At 38.5% G+C, this 21,942-nt stretch overlaps 1 long non-coding RNA gene across 16 annotated transcripts; it reads right to left on the bottom strand.

The window, feature by feature from the left end:
* Window positions 1-14,723: 14,723 nt before the first annotated feature.
* On the bottom strand, window positions 14,724-21,638 carry LOC104110359 (uncharacterized). Of its 16 annotated transcripts, none has more exons than XR_011410800.1 (6): window positions 20,518-20,720; window positions 19,763-20,438; window positions 17,072-17,169; window positions 16,792-16,980; window positions 15,746-16,688; window positions 14,724-15,667 (listed from the first exon to the last, which is right to left on the bottom strand). It is a non-coding gene; the product is annotated as an uncharacterized lncRNA (long non-coding RNA). The 16 variants fall into 16 exon arrangements; XR_001972041.2 differs by having other exon boundaries at window positions 17,072-17,121; window positions 20,518-20,719; XR_689441.4 differs by lacking the exons at window positions 19,763-20,438; window positions 20,518-20,720 and adding an exon at window positions 20,728-21,638 and having other exon boundaries at window positions 15,746-16,351; window positions 16,419-16,688; window positions 16,792-17,279.
* Window positions 21,639-21,942: the final 304 nt, after the last annotated feature.

Raw genomic sequence — 21,942 nt, 5'->3', positions numbered from 1 at the left:
TGATTCAAGAGGAAACAAGGCTTAAGAATTAAGACATCCACTACCTTGTAGGCCATCAAGGAGCTGGAAAAAAAATATGGAAAGGTTAAACAAAGGCAACATAATGTCAATGAGTCCTCTTTTCAAGTACGTAAGAAGAAACACAAGAATGATAAGTGTCGTTTCTGTGAAAAACCTGGACACTTTCAGAAAGATTGCCCGAAACATAAGGCATGGTTCGAGAAGAAAGGTAAGCCTTGCGCTTTTTTACATGTCTCGAATTAAATTTAACTGAAGTTCCTTATAATACTTGGTGGGTTGGCTCTGGTTCTACTATTCATATTTCTAATACGATGCAGGGATTCCTTACAACCCATACCATAAATCGGAATAAAAGATTTGTGTACATGGATAATAGAGTGAATGCTCCAGTTGAAGCTATCGGGACTTATCGTTTAATCCTAGACATTGGGCGTCACTTAGACTTATTTGAAACTTTTTATGTACCTTCTCTTTCAAGAAAATTTCTTTGTCTAAGTTGGATAAAACTGGATATTTTTAAAATTTTGGCAATGTATGTTTCAATTTGTTTAAGCATAATCATCTTATTGGTTCTGGTATTATTTGTGATGGCTTATACAAATTGAGTCTTTGATAATCTATTTGCCGAAACTCTCTTAACTCTGCACCATAATGTTGGAACCAAGCATAGTTTGGTGAATGAACACTCTGCTTACTTGTGGCATAAACGTTTAGGTCACATATCCAAAGAAAGACCGAAAAGATTAGTTAAGAATGAAATCCTTTCAGATTTGGATTTTACAGACCTTAATATTTGTGTGGATTGTATTAAAGGAAAACAAACAAAATACACAAAGAAAGGAGCCACAAGAAGCACACAACTTCTTGAAATTATACACACTGATATATGTGGTCCCTTTGATGTCACTTCTTTCGGTAAGAAAAGATACTTTATCACCTTTATTGACGACTTTTCATATTATGGATATGTCTATTTGTTGCATGAAAAATCTCAAGCAGTGAATGCTTTAGAGGTATTTATTAATGAGGTTGAAAGACAACTAGATAAAAAGGTAAAAATAATCAGGTCAGATAGAGGTGGTGAGTATTATGGAAGATATGACAAAACGGGATAACACATTGGTCCATTTGCTATATTCCTTAAAAAGCATGACATATGTACTCAATACACAATGCCTGGCACACCACAACAAAATGGTGTGGCAAAAAGGCGGAATCGTGCATTAATGGATATGGTTAGGAGTATGTGAAGTAATTCATCTTTACCTATCTCATTGTGGATGTATGTATTAAGGATTGTCCTTACCCATCTCATTGTGGATGGATGCATTAAGGATTGCCCTTTACTTGCTAAATAGGATTCCTAGTAAAGCAGTTTCAAAGACTCCTTTTAAACTTTGGACCGGTAGGAAACCTAGTTTGAGGCACTTGCATGTTTGGGGTTGCCCGCCAAAGATAAGAATTTATAATCCACAAGCAAAGAAACTGGATTCAACAACAATCAATGTTTTCTTCATTGGTTATCCATAAAAATCAAATGGGTATAGATTTTACTGTCCTAATCACAAGACGAGAATAGTTGACATTGGAAATGCTAGGTTCATTGAGAATAGTAAAGTTAGTGGGAGTGAAGAACCACGTAATGTGGAAATTAAAGAAGTCAGGGTGCAAGTTCCTCTACCCTGCACTTCTTCTAAACTTGTCGTTCCTGAAGTTGTTATACAACTTAATAATCAGCAAGAACAAAAAATAAATGATCCTACTACTAACAATGAAGTTACAATTAATGAACCTACAGTAGATGAACCACAAGAAGTAGCATTAAGAAGGTCTCAAAGACAAAAGAGATCTGCTATTTCATAAGATTATTTAGTTTATCTACATGAGTCAGAAATCTTTTGGAATTGTTAATGATATAGTTTCATTTTCACAAGCCGTTGAAAGTAATAATTCTGATAAATGATTAGATGTTATGAAAGATGAGTTAAAGTCTATGGAACAGAATAAGGTTTGGGACCCTGTTAAATTATCGGAAGGTTGCAAAATAGTCGGGTGTAAATGGGTCTTTAAGACCAAACGTGACTCAAATGGCAACATCGAACGTCACAAGGCCAGACTTGTTGCCAAAGGTTTCACTTAGAAAGATGGCATTTACTATAAAGAGACATTTTTACTGGTCTCTATAAAAGATTCACTCAGAAGTATAATGGCTTTAGTAGCTCATTATAACTTAGAGCTACATCAAATGGATGTACATACTGCTTTTTTAAATGAAAATTTAGAGGAAGAAGTTTATATGGATCAACTAGAGGGGTTTACCATTAAAGGAAAGGAACACATTGTGTGTAAATTTAATAAATCAATATACGAACTTAAACAAGCTTCCCGACAGTGGTATCTTAAATTTAACGAAACTATTGTCACCTTTGAATTTAAGGGAAAAAAATATTGATCGGTGTATATATCTGAAGGTCAGTAGGAGTAAGTTTATTATGTTAGTCTTGTATGTCGATGACATCTTGCTTGCTTCTAATGATCTTGGTATGATGCATGACACCAAGAAATTTCTTTTTAACAACTTTGAAATGAAAGATGTGGGAGAGGCATCCTATGTAATCGGGATAGAAATATTCCAAAACAGATCACAAGGATTATTGGGGTTGTCTCAGAGAGCCTATATTAATAAAGTGTTAGAGAGATTTAGAATGCAAAAATGCTCATTAAGTCCCGTTCCAATTCAGAAAGGAGATAAATTTAGTCTCAATAAATGTCCTAAGAATGAATTGGAATGTGAACAAATGAAAGATATTCTTTATGCATCTATAATTGGGAATTTAATGTATGCCTAGACATGTACAAGGCCAGACATCAGTTTTGCTGGTGGAATGCTGGGCAGATATTAAAGTAATCCGGGAATTGACCATTGGAAGGCTGCAAAGAAAGTGTTGTGATACTTATAAGGGACAAAAGATTATATGCTCACTTATAGAAGATCTGATCATCTTGACGTGATTGGATATTCATATTCAGATTATGCTGGTTGTATGGATACAAAAAAATCTATATTTAGTTATTTGTTCCTGTTAGCTGGAGGAGCAATATCATGGAAGAGTGTGAAGCAGTCTGTTATAGCTGCATCCACCATGAAAGTTGAATTTGTGACATGCTTTGAGGCTACAGTTCAAGCTAATTGGCTGTGGAACTTTATTTCGGGACTTGGACTAGTCGACAATATTACCAGGCCGCTAAAAATTTATTGTGATAATTCCGCGACAGTCTTTTTCTCTAAGAACGACAAGTATTCAAAAGGTGCTAAGCATATAGAAGTGAAATACTTTACCGTCAAAGAAGAAGTCCAGAAACATAAAGTGTCAATTAAACGTATTAGCACTAAACTTATGATTGCCGATCCTTTGACGAAAGGATTATCGCCCAAATTATTTATTGAACATGTTGAAAGAATGGGCATTATTAATAGCAATGTATGTCTTTATATAAAAATTATATTTATGAAATTGACACTTTGAGCTCATTTAAGCATATGTTTTTGGTATTTTATACATGTTCTCTCTTATATACATAATGTTGAGAATAACGATGACAGATTCTGGCTTAGATAAAGATATTCTATGCATTAACGCTGGACCATTTAAGTATTATTTTTACATGTTGTATTGGGTAATAAACTAATATTATAGTGCATGGAAGGGACTATATCGAGTAAGTGATGTATGACCGCCATGACTCATATTAGTTTACTTATTTAATAATAACGAATGATGTTTCCAATGAAAGAAGGATTTAGTATTAATTGTGCGCATAATTTAAATATTTATTAAGCCATTAAGTGAATAATTCATGTGTTCCAAGTGGGAGAATGTAAAATATGACCTACATTGGTTACAAGTTATTTTGGGTTTAATATGTATTAAATTAAATTTGCTAAATTCCTACTGGCTACTTGGGGAAGTTAATTTTGGGTGTATTGTGTAAGTAAACATTGTGAACGGTCTATGAAACGCACATGTGTATTTGTATTGTGTAAGTAAACACTGTGAATGGTCTATGTAACGCACAGGTGTATTGTGTAAGTAAACAGGAGTTTGCTGATGCTCTTGCAACCTTATCATCCATGATTCAACATCCAGATAAGAATTATATCGACCATATCGAGGTAGAGATCATGTATCAACATGAGTACTATTTTCATGTATACCAAGAGCTTGACGGTAAACCATGGTACCATGGTATCATAAGATTCCTCGAAACAAGAGAATACCCAGAGAATGCTACTAATTGTTAGAAGCGAGCGCTTAGGAGATTAGAAAATCACGTTTTCCTTAACGGGGAAGTTCTGTACAGGAGGATCCCAAACACGGATTTGTTGAGATGTGCGGATGCCGCTGAGGCAACCAAATTATTGAAAGAAATTCATGCATGAACGTGCGGACCCTACATGAACGGTTTCACATTAGCTAAAATGTGGGATTATACGTTAAAACTACCGGTCCTTTCTTTTTGTCTTTAAAAAGGCAAATAATAGCGTATTCCATCTTTGTTGTTCTGAAAGAAAGCAGAAAGAAAAGAGAGAGAAAGAACTTTCTTAATCACAAGTAAAGGTCACACAATTCCGTTGTGAATCATCAATGGAATAAAGTATGTTGTTTGATTTATGCATTTTATGTGAAAATTATTTAGTTCCACGGTTCTAAATAATTGATAGAATTTTACATAGATTGCTTATGAACCACAATCTAGAACATGAAATATCCTTACACTTATCCCATCATGAACTTATTAACTAGTCATTTCTAATTCATTTTCAATTGTATTAGTAGACTTAAATCATAATTCACAATGAATTTAACTTATATACACTGTCAATATAAAGAGCTTTTACCTCCTTCGATTTCTTTCATTGGGAGTTGGTTTTCTCCCTTCTGGTGGAGAATTGCTTCTTCTCTATTAGTGACTGTTAAATATATGTATCCAAAACAGTAAAGGCCAAAAAGGCCGGGAAAATATAATAACCAGAAACTTTAAATAATTTTTAACCCGCATAAATCACTGTGTTCTTAAGGAATTTAATTTCCTCTTTGTTGGCGAAGGTACGGATTAATTCCTCCCATGATAAAGTAAAATATACTGTGTCAGAGAGAAGGAAGAGGGCTCTTTACCAGTATCATAGCCGGGAGAATGAAAGTATTAGTGGGAAGATCTTTTGTTCGATCTGCTTTCTATAACAGCAGCACTTCAAATTAAATTACAGAATTTCGACTAACTCGGAGAGCGGAGCAATCACACTTAATACTTTATTTGAAAAAAAAATGTAAAGAACGGGGGAGAAAGATTTCAAAAATTTTGATGTGTAAAACTGAGGTCAAGCCTTTGAATTTATAGCCTACAAGTTGGAGAATCAAAAAGTGCGAAGATGGCCGTTTGAAAAATGCTTTGTGGAATTACAAAAATCATTTGACCACAACCAAAGTAAGAGCAACAATGATGCAAGACTTGCCTTCTTCTCAACTCTTTAAGAGATAGTAGAAAGGCTTAAGCCCTATAACTTTCTTCTATTTATTCCATATGATATAATATCCATACGTTTTTCACACCTTGCAAAACACCCAACAGTGACAATGGAGGTTTTAAAATTTTCTCGCCATTTTCATCAACAACAAATCACAAAATTACTATTTTCATCCATCCATTACCATTGCATTGCCCAAGTCCCAATCCCACTCTTGCCCAAGTGTGTTTTCTTTTTGCAATATTTGCAATAAGGATAATCGACTTTTTCTTTTTGGTGTTTTGCATAAAAAATACCCTCAGTAACTTTGTCTTGTCTGAAGGACCTTCTTTGCTCTTGTGCTTGAAGAGCACTTATTAATTCTGCAACAGAGATGGTAGAGAGATCTTTAGACTCTTCCAGAGAGGAAATTTTGGATTCAAATCTCCCAGGAATTGTCATAAGAATTTTTTCAACTATCCTGTCATCTTTGAAATCCTCGCCATGTAACCTGATTTTATTGACAATTAGAGAAATTCGGTCAGAATACTTAGCGATGGTCTCATCATCTTGCATTCTAAGAGATTCAAAATCTGTTTTCAAATTTAAAATCTGATTTTGTCTGCCTCGTTCACTTCCTTGATACTCCTGTTTGAGTGTTTTCCAAGCTTCTTTTGCTGTCTCACATGCAATGATTTTAGAGAAGATTAAATATGCAACTAAATTTTGAATTATAGTTTTGGCTTTGTATTTTTTGATTTTCTCATCTGAATGAGCTTTGATTTGGGCAATGCTAGGATTTGCAGGAAGTGGTTGTATAAGTTTCTCTTCATTACAACTTCCCATAGATCATAAGCTTCAAGATAAGATTTCATCTTCACTGACCAAATCTGATAGTTTTCACCAGTAAAAGTTTGTAGGGTATTCAAAGAGAGAACGCGGCTTGCCATTATTAAAAATTTAGTTAAAAATCGGTATGGGTAAAAATGCGTATGATTTAAAAGTGGTTGAAATTGGTTATTTTTCAGCGAATTCAGAGATTTGTCAAGATCAATGGAGGCTCTGATACCACTAATATGGATTTTAGAAAATATATGCAAGCAGCAAGAAGGTTGCAAATAGGATTGAAAAACTGTCTCTAAAATTTTATTAATCATAGGGCTTTAAATAGCCAAATAAATAAAGTGGTAGACTCCTCCTACAACTAAATTACTAAACTCTTACTATAATTAAAATTCTGAATCTTCTAGCAGACTCCTCCTAAAACTAAACAACTAATTATTCTAGAAAACAGTAGCAGTAACAGATGCAAAATTCAACAATTCGTTCTCATTAAAATGCTTAATTCTCACTCATTTATCAATTTCATTTATACTTTGTAACTCAAAATGACCGGAAAGAATGATCAGCCAACTAATCAGAGCAAGGTGCCACAACTTAGTGGACAATCCGGGGACTCCATGAATCCGCAAGGAAAGAAGGTCCCACATGAGGGTAAAGAGGTACCGATTAGCAAAGATGCAACACCCAACAAAGGAGCTTCACTCCACAAGGACGTGTCACATAACAAAGACTTGCCTTCCAACATGGACTTGCCGACCTATAGATTTACCGAATAGAGTGGCAAATCCTCGCCATGAGGTTCCCGAGAGGCGTTACCCTAGAGAAGTTCTCGTAGGGCGTCACCTCGAAGAAATTCCTTAGATCAGCCTAGTTTAGAAGAAACCCTGAATTCTTTTATAGCTTAACATCAGTACTTGAATGCTCAAATAGGTATAATGTTTGATGTATTGACTGGGAGTAATAACCATAAAAGCACACCAATCCTGCAAATAGGAGTGATGCCAGACGTGGATACCCCCAACTCATTACTGACGGCTTCCAAAATTCCTGATAATTTTGAGGCAAGAGGGTCATGTACGGCTGTTAAAAAGCATGGTTCTAACTCTGTAGGAACGCCTTAAGGATTAAATAGAGTGCATCGAGAAAGTTCCAGAGATTCCCCCTATGATCAAGAAATCCAACATGGACAAGTACTCTCAACAACCCTAAGCCTAGCGCAATGCCCATGGCAATTCCAAAGAAATTCAGAATGCTGAACATTCTAAGATATAATAGAACATCATATCCAACAGACCACCTCATGGCCTACACAATTGTCATTAAGGGAAATGATTTACCCAAGGCAAAAATCGAATAAGTCCTTGTCAAGAACTTCGGCGAAACTCTAAGAAATAGTGTCTTGACCTGGTATTCTCATTTTCCTGCAAATTCAATTAACTCTTTTGCTAAGCTTGCAGATGCATTCGTGAAAGCCCATAGCGAGGCACAAAAGTCTAAAAATGGATGAAAGATATCTTTAAGATAGTATAAGGGGAGAACGAGATACTTTAGGACTTCGTTGAATGACTTCGGAGGGAGAGGATGTTGCTTCCCCCTATACCAGATAATTGAGTTGCCATTGCCTTTGCCCAGAATTTGAACGAGATGAATTCTGAAGTTACAAGGTATTTTAAAGACATCCTATGAGAATTCCCGCCAACGACTTGGAATAAAGTATATAATTATTACAGCACCAAGCTCCAGGTTGAAACAAATCTACGTACACTCTTCGGCTTTGGAAATCGAGAAGCACATAGAAGCAGGAGCCCTGAGGTAACACCCAGGTATTGGATTTTGCATCTATTACTGCTACTGTTTTCTAGAATAATTAGTTGTTTAATTTTAGGAGGAGTCTGCTAGAAGATTCAGAATTTTAATTATAGTAAGAGTTTAGTAATTTAGTTGTAGGAGGAGTCTACTACTTTATTTATTTGGCTATTTAAAGCCCTATGATTAATAAAATTTTAGAGACAGTTTTTCAATCCTATTTTCAACCTTCTTGCCGCTTGTATATTTTTCCTAAAATCCATAACAGTGATATCAGAGCCTCCATTGATCTTGACGGATCTCTGAATTCACTGAAAAACAACCAATTTCAACCATTTTTAAACCATACACATTTTTACCCATACCGATTTTTAACCAAATTTTTAATAATGGCAAGCAGCGGTCTCTCTTTGAATACCCCACAAACTTTCACTAGTGAAAACTATCAGATTTGGTCAGTGAATATGAAATCTTATCTTGAAGCTTATGATCTATGGGAAGTTGTAATGAAGACAAACTTATACAACCAGTTCCTGCAAATCCTACCATTTCTCAAATCAAAGTTCATTCAGATGAGAAAATCAAAAAATACAAAACCAAAACTATAATTCAAAATTCAGTTGCAGATTCAATCTTCTCTAAAATCATTGCATGTGAGAAAGCAAAAGAAGCTTGAAAAACACTCAAACAGAAGTATCAAGGAAGTGAACGAGGCAGACAAAATCAGATTTTAAATTTGAAAAGAGATTTTGAATCTCTTAGAATGCAAGATGATGAGACCATCGCTAAGTATTCTGACCGAATTTCTTTAATTGTCAATAAAATCAGGTTACTTGGCGAAGATTTCAAAGATGATAGGATAGTTGAAAAAATTCTTGTGACAATTCTCGAGGATTTCAAAGATGACAGGATAGTTGAAAATATTCTTGTGACAATTCCCGAGAGATTTGAATCCAAAATTTCCTCTCTAGAAGAGTCTAAAGATCTCTCTACCATCTATGTTGCAGAATTAATAAATGCTCTTCAAGCACAAGAGTAAAGAAAGGCCTTCAGACAAGACAAAGTTATTGAGGGTATTTTTTTTTATGCGAAACACCAAAAAGAAAAAGTCGATTATCCTTATTGAAAATATTGCAAAAAGAAAACACACTTGGAAAAATTTTGTTGGTGGAGACCTGATGCATTATGTGGAAATTGCAAACAAAAAGGTCATGTTACAAAAGTGTGCAAGTTCAAAGATGCTCATGCACAAGCATTAATAGCTGAAGAAGGAATTGAGGATGGCCTTCTTTAGACTGCAGCAACAGAAGCAAGGAGGAGTGTTGGATTTTGCATCTGTTACTGCTACTGTTTTCTAGAATAATTAGTTGTTTAGTTTTAGGAGGAGTCTGCTAGAAGATTCAGAATTTTAATTATAGTAAGATTTTAGTAATTTAGTTGTAGGAGGAGTCTACTACTTTATTTATTTGGCTATTTAAAGCCCTATGATTAATAAAATTTTAGAGACAGTTTTTCAATCCTATTTTCAACCTTCTTGTTGCTTGCGTATTTTTTCTAAAATCCATAACACCATGTGTGTTGAACCTGCCCGAGGAAATCCTAAAGGTGGATACGAGCCTTATCATGGTCTTTCCAGACAAACACATGATATGAGGTCAGAACCAGCACGGGACCACAGGTGAAGCAACCTCAAAAACACTAAGGGGCAGCCCAGAAGGGCAAGGAACCCGAGATATCGCGAGACAATGATCATTATCTTAGACACAAGTTGGCTGATTACAACTTTAACTTTAACACCACAAAACTGATAGCAGTACTCTGAGGCATGGGAGACAAAGTGAGATGACCAAGGAAATGAGATCAGATCCCAGCAAAAGAAGACAATCCCATTGGAGTTAATTCTATGGAGACCATGACATAAAATCATAGAATGAAAGGTCATATAGGGCGAGGTGGATTGACTCCTCAAGATAGGTTACCTTACAGAGATTTTTAGTGAAAAGGCAAACTATCCTATATGCAAAACAAGAACAATAAAGAACCACCCTGGGCTCCATCTCTAAAACGGGTGGTTAATGTCATCTTAGGAGGAAAAGAGGTGAACGGTGTCACATATACATCATTGAAGAATCTCTCAAAAATATCCATTAACCGCGAGAAGCGCACTCGGTACACCCTGATCAGAGAAAAAATCACTTTCAGCAATGAAGATGCAGATAGATTGATCATGCCACAAGACAATGGTCTGGTAATTACGTTACGAATTGATAACACTGATGTTAGGCATGTTTTAGTTGATCCAGGTAGCTCAGCCAACACATCCAAATATGAGTGGTTGAGGAGATGCAGCTTGTGGATCAAATTGTCCCAAAAGCATTACTACTCTCTGGATTCAACAACTCTAGTGAGATGACCAAAGGTGGGATTACTCTACTGAGTTTTGCAGGAGGGGTAACTAAGGAAACCCTGTTCCAAGTAGTAGCCAGAGATATGACCTACAATGCTATTCTAGGTCCTATACGACATGTATGTAGTACTATCAGCCTTGCACAAGTGATAAAATTCCCTTCACCATAAGGAATTAGGGAGATCCGGGGAGAGCTAAGCACCGCCTGAGAAGTTAATTCAATTGCAATTGCCAATAACCTTCACAAAAAGGAAACAAACAAATAGCAACTACAGCACATGTTTCGGAGCAGAGTGAGTCGACTCTTGAGGATAAAATCATCGAACTAGAAAAGGCTGGTGTTGTAGAATCAACTACCAAAGAGTAGAAGGAAGAGATTTTTTTCATCTATTGGATAAAGAGGAAAGTCTATAGTGGTTCAGAGCTGGCCCTCAAACAGAATGTAAGTTAATTGAATTTTTACGTGCTAACATAGACTGTTTTGCTTAGTCTCATGCAAACATAAAAGGGATCCCACTCGAGGTAATGACACATAAACTGAATGTCAACCCAAATTGTCGCTCGGTCAAACAAAAAATAGAAATATCATACCTGAGCGGAATACAATTATGGAATGAAGGTAGCCAAATTGTTGAACAACGAATTTATCTGAGAGGTAAAATATCCAGATTGGCTAGCCAATGTCATGGTGGTACCCGAAAAGAAAGGCAAACTGAGGGTATGCCTCGATTACAAAGACCCCAATAAGTCTTGCATAAAAGATTTCTTCCCCAAGCCAAATATTGACCAACTTATAGACTCCACTATCAAACATAAGTTGCTGAGTTTCTTAGATGCCTATTCGGGGTATAACCATATAAATATGAACTTAGGAGATCAGGAGAAAACATCCATCATAACTGATGGGGGGACATGTTGCTACAATTTCATGTCATTCGGGTTAAACAACGCCGGTGCAACATATCGAAGGCTCGTCACCCAAATGTTCAAAGATTACATTGGGAAATCCATGAAAGTATACATTGATGATATGTTGGTCAAATCGGTCTAAGAAGATGATCATCTTGATCACCTAATGGAGAAATTTTCTATCCTTTGGAAGTACAACATGAAGCTAAACCCAAGAAATGTACATTCGGAGTGGGATCAAGTAAGTTTTTTGGTTTCTTGATTTCTAATAGAGATATTGAAGTTAACCCTGCGCAAATATAGGCCATTAAGGAAATCCCAAATATATAAGAGAACCAGAAAGATGTAATGAGGCTGACTAAACATATAGTAGCACTCGGTCGATTCATATCCCGGTCCTAAAAAAGGTATCACAAAATCTTCATATCACTAAAGATAAAAAAAAAAAAAAAGACTTCTACTGGAACCTCGAGTGTCAACAAGCACTAGGGGACCTAATACCTATCAAATCCCCAACTTTTATTCAAGCCTTGCTAGGGAGAACAACTACTGGTGCATTTAACCGTATTGGAAATAGTTATAAGTGTTGTATTGGTGCGAGAGGACAAAGATACAAAATCTCCAATCTATTATGTTAGTAAGGTACTTATAGACACTGAAACCAAGTATTAGCCTATAAAAGTTAGCTTTAGCACTCATAATAGCCTCCCAAAAGATAAGGCCTTATTTTTAGTGTCGCCTTATTTCCGTGGTGACCACTTTCTCACTGTAGAATATTCTTCATAAGCCGAAACTCTCTGGACGGCTTGACAAATGGGCAGCTGAACTAAGTTTATTTGATATAACATATCAACCTTGCACCACCATTAAGTCACAAGTCCTAGTCGACTTTGTTGCTGACTTTAGTGAGAGTATATTCCCGGAAGCTGATTAAAATTTCCGGAACGGCTTCGGTACTCTGGACCTTTTACACATATGGCTCAATGAGCACCAAAGGCTTCAGATTAGGTATTGTGCTTACAACTCCAACCGTTAACGATATGTCAAGCTATTAAATGCCATTTTATAATTAATAATGTATCAGAGTATGAGGCTATGATTGCAGATCTTGAACTAGATAAGGAGATAAGAGTAGAATATATAGAGTGGAAAAGTGACCCACAGTTGATGGTCAATCAAATTCGAAGGACCTACGAGGCCAGAGATGCCCGGCTGATGCGGTTTATGAACAAAGTTACCTCTCTTCTTGATCAGTTTCGATAATAGAAAGCCACTCAGATACCCTAAGAGGAAAATGTCGAAGTTGTTGCCCTGGCCACCCTCGGGGCAGCTTCAAACATCACTAAATCTAGGAAAACCTTGGTAGTTCATTTATTTTACTCCACTATCGACCAACACCAAGTTGAGGTGAACATGGCTCGTCTAGTTTGGGATTGGCAAAGTGAAATCATCGGTTACATGTAAAATGGGACACTACCGAAAGATAAGAAAAAATCTCAGAAGCTTGAAACCAAGTCGCCAGAAATTGCCTCGTGTCAAGTGACTTATATTGAAGAACCTACAGTGGCATGTTAACCAAATGTTTGGGCTCGGGGGATACCGATTATATGATGCGAGAATTTCATGAGGGCCATTGCAGAAATCATTCATGGGATAGGTCCTTGGTCCAAAATCTACTGAGAGCTGGATATTTTTAGCCTCGGATGAAACATGATGCAGCAAATTTTGTCAAAAGATGTGAGAAATGCTAGTGGATCGCCTCATGGTTGCATCAACTGGATGAGCCCCTACATTCAGTAGGGTGACCCTTCATGAAATGGGAAATGGACAATATGAGGCCATTACCACAGGCACCGGAAAAAGTAAAGTTCCTTCTATTTCTAACAAGGATTTGCTAAATTCATTAAAGGAGAAGTTGGAAGCAACTAAGGTAAATTGACCGGATGAATTACCGGGGTACTTCGGGCTTATTGAACAATAATAAAATTTAGCACCAAGAATACCCCATTTTTGCCTTGTATATGGGTCTGAAGCACTTATTCCGACTGAAATAGGGGAGCCTAAGGTTCACTCACACTACAGAAGAAATCAATAACAAAGCGCTTGCAACAAAATTGGATCTGCTCGAAGGATGGCGAGAATTGGCCATGGTCCGGATGGACACTCAGAATTAGAAGATCGAGAAGTATTACAACAAAAAAGCCAACCTACGAAACTTCAAGTTTGGGGACTACGTACTCCGGAATATGTTCTCAGAAATGCAGGAGTCAAATGTAAAAAATCTCGGACCCAACTAGGAAGGACCATACTAGATCGTAGAAGTAACTAAGAAAGGATCTTATAAGTTAGAAAAGATGGATAGGAAGCCCGGGAAATCGAACTGAAATACAGTACACCTCAAATGATTCTATTTCTAGAATTGCAACGATTTCGCCTCCTCCCTTCTGCACGCGTTACAAATTAATTTTATTATATTCTTATTAACATATTTAGATGATATGCTAAAAGTTTACCCGGCTAGAATGATGATTATACTGAATATCAGCAAAATTTTGGAACCTCAAAGAGTTCTCGGCCACAGTCGAGCAACATCTAACTAAAAAGGGGTTTGACATAGTCTTTATCGAAAAGAACACCCCCAATCCATTTTGCTTCCTTGGATAATAGGGTGGCATGACCCGAATATAGAGATTTAGTTTATAGGGTGATCGTGCCCGTTTATAGCTCCTTAGAAATATTCGTTTAAACCAATGCTAGGGGATAATGACTCTGGAAAGTCACCTTGGCCTATTGTGCCTTGTAGACATCTTCATGTTACAATCTTATTGGGGTTGACCTTCAGTGATGACTGTTTTGGATCCCGAGCTTTTCCTCGTGATTTTGACCTGCAGAAGGCATAGTCCCCTAGTGTGTAAGTCGGATATGTGAACACTAGGTAATAATCTGGTTGTCTCCTACTATACGCTTGGCCTTCTGCGGTTTCACCCTCCGATGATCCTTACAAATATTTTACAATGACATTACATTCCTTTGAAGAATTATCTTCATTTTACTCTACGGACGTGCTCCCAAAGAGGTATCCGAATTACATCACTTTAAAATTAACATAACGCCTAAAGAGAGGATGATATGTCACCCTCATGTGCTACACCTTTCAATTACGAGTTGAATACACTGAAGTCCACTCACATTATTAAGAAACTAAAATACCCTTGGGGTTCTAATAAGAGATAAAAGCAAAAAATTGCTTGTAAATTGTTCAAAGCACGAAGAATTACAACAATCAATATCCCTGAACACTCATGAGATTTCCAAAAAAACCTCCCAAAAACAAATGAGTATCCCAGAACACTCACAAGATTTCCAAAAGAAAACTTCTAAAAACAAAGAGTAAAGTACTCAACCAAATTGGTCACTGCACGGTTCGTTAACATCCACTAGGAGAAGGAGAGTATGACATGCTTGCTTGGGTATCCGGCGAAGGAGAGACAACTGAAGGATTCAAAGGAGCCATGGGAGATACTATGGAGTTCCCGAGGGAAGAGTAACCTGAGAAGTCAAGGGAAGAGAGCACATTAATAGCTCCCTGACCCATATTGTTCTCTGGCATATCCAGATTCGGTTTCGCCTCGGAGGAGTAATTGTCAATGTCATCTAAATCTAGTTGCAGTAAGGCGTCATTCCATGCTCGTTTTGGCATCTCTTATCTCTTTTTCCAAGTCCGAATCACTGGAACAAACAATCGGGACTCCAAAAACAAAGCAGTGTTGAACAAGCTCGGAATGAATCTCAAAGTCCCTAATCGGAGGCTATCTTATCTTTTTCACGTCTAAGCTTCTCATCCTTAACCTTCAAAACTTCAAGCTGCGCCTCAAGGGTTCTTCCTCTCTCCTTCGCATGGCAAAGGTTAGGTACTAGCGTGATGCGCTCCTTGGTAACCCGACCTAAGAGGATCACCTTCTTGCCGAGCAAGGTTTCGAGATGGAATATCCTCTTAGCAGACTGGGCTTTCTCAATACTTACTCGCTCCAACTCCTCCCCCGCTATCTTGGCCCGAGACTCATAAACTACCTTCTCGGAACGCTCTCTCCTAGCCTCGATATGATCGTTTAGCTCCTCAATTACTCCCTCATGACAATGGGTCCTCTCTATATGTTGGGAGACATCAAATTGGCCTGCACTGACAGAGCGTAAACCATTTGAATATTATAATTAAAGATGAGCATAAGATAAAATGCAATATAAAGACATACTCGGAGAGGGAAGTTTAATATGTCTCTCACAAGATAGGAAGTGGATTTCTCCTCCAACTTTTGTAAGTCAATCCCCTTGGGAACCTCCACCGTAATATAATGCTTATCGGTGCTAATGGAGGGACCAACTTGGGGAGAAGTTCAGGCTGATGGGGCTATGATCGGAGTTGGATCAGATATAGGAATCTCCAGAATGAGCAGTGCTTCCGCTACATGGGGACCACCCTCCAAGAACTCTTGAGAATCTATTACTAGGGACTCCGTCTCTTCAATATCTATGAAGATAGGACCGGTATCCCGGGACAGAGAAGGCTTCTTCACAAAGCTGGATCGAGTCCTTCTCCTGGGAAAGCTGGTAGGGCTATTGACCGGAGCATCTGCTTGAGAGTTTTTCTTACTGCGGCTGGCCGCTGAAAGCTCCTAAATCCTTTCCTAGGCAACGCTTGAACGAGGATAAACCAAGGCCCAGGATAGAGGCTTCCTCGATGCCTCCATCCGGCAACTCCGAGATGTGCCTCCAAGACCTTTCGTGTAGTAGAGAAAAAGATAAGATCTTCTTAACCCACTCCTCAATATGGGGTACCTCTCAAAGCGTGCTAAGAGCGACTGCATTTCAAAGACTGAGTAAGATGAATGGTAAAAGGAAATTTCAGAAGAAAAACAATGTACTTACGCTTGCCATTCCACCTCTCCGGGAAGGATCTCCTCACAAGTTGGGTAAACTCCCGAGTAAGACAGCCACAAAGTGATCATACCATCCCTTATCAAAATCATCCTCAGTATCTATGATCTTTCATGTGCTTTGGTTAGAAACAATGATATCACATCCTCTGTATAGCTCCAGGAAATGCAAGTGAAGGATATGTTGAAGAGAAAAACTTACTCCGAATAGATTCGACAGATGGCGGAAACAAGCCACAAACCTCCAGATTGTCGGGCCAACCTGGGCCAAGGTGACATTAAACTTCCAACAAAGATCTAAGATTACGGAATCTACCATAGGGTTAAACTTCAAGGTAAAAAGATAGGTATACAAGAAAACAAACCTTCTCTGTAGCTAATGATCTGCTTAGAAACTAAGGGAGCTTGAACATTTATGTGATCCTAGCCACATTTTTCCTTTACTAGAGGAAGATAGTCTGATCTCACAAGAAAATTCAAGGTGCCAATAGGGTACGTCGTGTTGTTCCATGCACCACCCTCCGCCCCACTGCCGCCCTGCTTTGGTATGATATCTGAAACAGTGGGTTCAACATTAGTATTTGCCCTTTTACTCAAAGAAACCTTTGCCACCCTCTTACTCTTGCAAAGATTAGACTCGGCCACCTTACTAGAGGGCTCCGCCACCACAATAGATAGAGCCACTAAGACGGCAGCTGCAACATGGTGAATGTCTTGTGAATCCATAGCACTTTGCAAATAAGCTAACACAAGAAGTAAGGAAGAACATGGTGAATATCTCGTGAATCCATAGCACTTTGCAACAAGGCAGCATGGTGAATATCTTGTAAATCTGTAGCACTTTGTAAGAAAGCTAACACAACAAATAAGGAAGAAACAAAGTGGGAAAGCTAGCAAAGCAAAAAAAAAAGGCAGAAGAGATGGTGCTATTCATGCGTATATATAGACAAAAATCAAAGCCAAAACCCCTAGAGTCAGGCTCACATCAATCACTAAAAGTAACCATCATTGCCTAAGAAACTGCCACCAACAGCAGATCCTATGATATCTGGCCACGTACCGCGAGCATTAATAAGAGATTGCACACGTCTCATCAATCACATATCAAATCACATCATCTTGGGGATATGAAAGAGCAATCTTTACTGCCAAGATCTCTAGTTAGGAAAAGATATATGTCAAGATTTATCGGTACCCCCTATAAAGCACCCAAAAAATAGGGGGACAATGATATCTGTATCAAAGTAACAGGCTCGATTGATGGCTAATTCTTGATGAAAATAGCTTTATAAAGCTAAGCTCTTTTGTGGGAAGATCGCACTTAGTACCTGTGATCGGGGACAAGTCCGATGATCGTATTCAGCACCCATGACTGGAGATCATCCAGACAGGGGATGGACCAACCTGGGACTATTTAGTCCGGAGATGGATTATCTCAAGAAATGCCTAGGTCTGGAGACTTCGCCCTTATTAAATGTCTACAAAATTACTTAGGAAAAATTCCCTATACACTGGTCCTCAGGCTATTCTACAAGCCCTTTCTCCCAGATAAACAATCTTGAAAGGCAAAGACTTGGCAGTTTTTCCAAATAACTTACGCCCCAAACTGAAGAGGAGACGTCTTCTCCATAGGCGCTAAAAATAGTAAAAAGACCTAGGAGGCAACTTTAACCACTCTCATAGTCATTCGGTGAGTTCATCCTAGAAACTACCTAGGTTGCGTTAAGCTATAAGAATGCAGTAATTATAACATGCGAATATGCAAAAAGCAAAACATATGGCGTAATTAAACTTGCTATTTATTGCCAGAGACACAAAAGCCCCACAATATATACAAAACAAATATTCTTTACAAAAAGGCCCCCATAGACCCCTTGATCCTGGAAGAGGTGCTTGGGAGGAGGAAGGGAGAAATAAAGAAGGTGCAACCAGAAGAATTGGAGGCGAAGGGTGCGTTTTATTACCCCCCCCCCCATTCCCAAGGACTTTAGCAGGCTGAATCGGGGATAACATCTTCATTTAGTTCTTTGTATCATCCCAAGGCTTTTTGAAGTCATCAGATGTTAGGATCGGAAATCCGGATAGTGCAAAATTTAGCCAAACAATGGTATAATAACAATAACAAAGACAATGGAAGTTGATAACAACGGCAATTAAAGCAGATAAAGAAAACATCAATTTAACGTGATTCGGTCAAAGTAACCTACGTCCACAAGCGGAGAGAAGCAATTTCACTATACGAATAAGAGTATAGAAGAGAGTACAAAATTAGAGTAAATACTCTAATTAATCCCAAATACCCTAAGATAATAACCTCAAAAGATCACTCCAAAGAAATGGCTCACACAAGTATTTCCCAACACTTAACTCTCATATAAAACACTCTTAATAAAGAAGGAAAGGAAGAAACAAGAAATGAAGACTCAAGTCTTGTTGGTGTGTCTAAAATGAACTAATGGCCTTCCCTTTTATAGGCAAAAAAGTCTTGGCCTCTTAGGTGTAAAAGAAGAGACACAACTTGTGCAAATGATATCCAACACACAATGCAATATTTTTGGGTCCCAAAGAATATTGCCAACAAAGTCTACACTTTGCAAAGATGTTTATGCATATGTGAGATGGACTTTATTAGCCAAAATATTGGCCATAATTACATCAGATGTATAAAAGCTCGTGGGCTTCGCCTTCTCAATAATCTCATCCACCTTGGAAATCTCCTCATCCAAGTAGAAACCCTTAAAACGAACCTTGTAGAGGTCTTTCTGACGAACCAGTAGGTTGGCGTACTTTTTGTCTACCTCAATACTAGCCATCTTTAACTCCGAGGTTATGCCAGCCCATTAGGACAAGAATTTTTTTCTTCTTTGCCTCATAGATTTCCAGAGCCCCTTTTAGCTCGTTTACTTCTTCAAATAGCTCCCGACACCGATCCTTCATGGACTTCCTTTCAGAGATAGTCTTGCTCCATTCTTCCACCAAACTAATGTGTTGGTCCTTATTTCTATGGATGATGACTTCAAGGTCCTCTACCTTCTAATTCATCTCTCTGAACTATTGGGAAAACTTGAGATCTTGGGCCTCTTTATCCTGTTGTAGCTGACAGATCCTTTTAGAAGCCTCTCTGATTTCTGAGGACATAGACTCATTTTCCGAGTCTCTCTCTGTCATGGTTTGTGTCAACCTCTTGATCTTTCTTCTTTCTCGAGCCTAACAACAATGTTTATCGTGGTCCTAGCAAGTAATTCTATTGCTAACAGGTTGACCTAAAAAAGAGGATATTAGCAAAACAAAAAAAGAGGCAGAAATCGACAAAAAATGAGATGTTTAGGAACACACCTTGAACCCTGATTACATTACGTGGTTTTCCAGAGCTTCCGTCAAAGCCCTATCTATGTATTCGCATTCTAGAGGCTCGATAAAATCTTTGAACCACTAAACAATTTTCTTGGGCCTCCGGAAGACGTTCACATACGAAGGAATTTCTACCAGCACCTGCCTCTTTGGGTAGTGAAATCTTCGAGTTTCTGGCACTGGGGTACCTTAGGGCAGGATACCCAGTATGGGTCTGCCTAGAATCCTGCGGAACCATGTTCCGAAAACTTTGACCGTTTTGGAAAGGCTTTACTTGACTCGCCAAAGACTTCGCGCCAAAGTGCCATAGCTTCTTCCTTTGGCACCATTAGTTCTTTGTTGGGTCTCCACTTCAAGGGTGATTTCGGCTAGTCATTGTCTTCAACAAGAATGGTAGGAGGAGTGAGAGTGTGCAGAAGTTCATCCGCCTCAGGCTCATCCCGGAGCTTGGAGAGGGTGACTGGAGGCAGTATACGAGGATTAACGTGATCCTCTTTCTCCTAAGTTCCCTTTTTAGAACTCTTCTTCTTCTCGGGTTTGGGGATGGAATGTCCCTCCTTAACGGCTTTCCTCTTCATCAAGGTTGATCATTGGACAAGATCCTATGGGATCTCAAGATCCAGGACCTCAATCTGGGCTGATGATATCTTCGGCCTCGCGCCTGGAGCAGTAGAATGAGAGTGTCATGAATTTCAACAAGAAATAGAAGTTAAAATACACTGGAGTTGAAATATCCCTACCATGATTTTTTGACTCTCATCTTTTAATGACAGAGATCGCTTTCCATGTTTCACATACATGGTAATCGACTTTAAAATATTGACGACCCACTCCTCTATATTCGGTAGTGCACCAGTGACAGAGGTCAGAGTAGTTGTTCATCATAAAAGTTAGAAGGTCTTAATCTAAGAAGGTGAAATGAAACATGAGAAAATAGGGGAAGAACTTACATTTGAAATTCCACTTCTCCAGGAAGGGGAGGCCATTCTCATACCATTTGGGATCGAAATCATCATCTGTATTAGCAAGACGGACGCGAGTGCCCCAACTTGCCAATGTTATCATCTACCCAATGTAATCTTGGGGCAGTAAATTTGGATGAAGTGCTTGAAAGTGAAAATTTCTCGCACCTTTTTAGCAAGAAACCTCATACATGTGACTTCTCGCTACACATCTGGTCCTAGATGACCCAAGCAAATGTTCTATGCCTTGCAAAGGTCCTTTACTACTGGATCTATGGCCGGCTTAAACCTGAGTGAGTGGGTATGTGAACACATATGAGAAACCCTCCCGATAGGTGGTTATGTTCTCGTTTGCTTCAGGTAGAAATAGCTGAACCTTTTTTTCCCACATGCAATCTTTCAGGACGGCCGGAAGGTGCTTTTCCTTTTAAGCCAGCTGAAAAGTCTCAATTGCTCTTGTGGGAGATGTAGGGACCAATGCAACTGGTCGTCTTTGGGAGAACCTCTGTAAGTTTTGGCAAGTTGTGTTCTTTATTGCCTTCGTCAGAGGTTTTGGCAGCCTTGCCCCTCTTGGCAGGGACTTGTTTCAACTCCGCTATGATCGTGTTAGCCTGAACAACTCTGCCTTTGTTGGTAGGGGATGATGACCTCTCTCCCTCCATCTTCGTCGAAATCTTGGTGGATTTGGTAGCCCTGCCTTTCCTAGTAAGGGAGGGTGATTCGCATCCTCCATAATCACGATGGTCGCCGACAGATGAGTAATGGTTGTGGCCTCGATGGTGGAGTCTATATCGTGAGCTCGGGTTAAAGTATCTTGAGAAACAATTCGAAGTTGTGATGTGAAGATAAGGGGAAACAAGAAATGAAAAAGTTGAAGGTTACTTGGAGACAACAACGGAGTTGTTAGGATTGGGAATCCGGGTAGTGCGGAATTTAGCCAAACAACGGTATAATGATAATAACAAAGACAATGGAAGTTGATAATAACGGCAATTAAAGAATATAAAGAAGACACAAATTTAATGTGGTACGGTCAAGGTGACCTACGTCCACAAGTGGAGATGAGCAATTTCACTATACCAACAAGAGTACAAAAGAGAGTACAAAATTAGAGTAAATACTCTAATTAATCCCAAATACCTCAAGAGAATAACCTCGCAAGATCACTCCAAAGAAAGGGTTCACACAAGTGTTTCCCAACAC

This window comes from Nicotiana tomentosiformis, chromosome 9 (genome assembly GCF_000390325.3).
Source record: "Nicotiana tomentosiformis chromosome 9, ASM39032v3, whole genome shotgun sequence".
Taxonomy (NCBI): Eukaryota; Viridiplantae; Streptophyta; class Magnoliopsida; order Solanales; family Solanaceae; genus Nicotiana; species Nicotiana tomentosiformis.
Note: the sequence above shows the minus strand (reverse complement) of the source record. Positions and strands in the feature narration are given on the sequence as shown.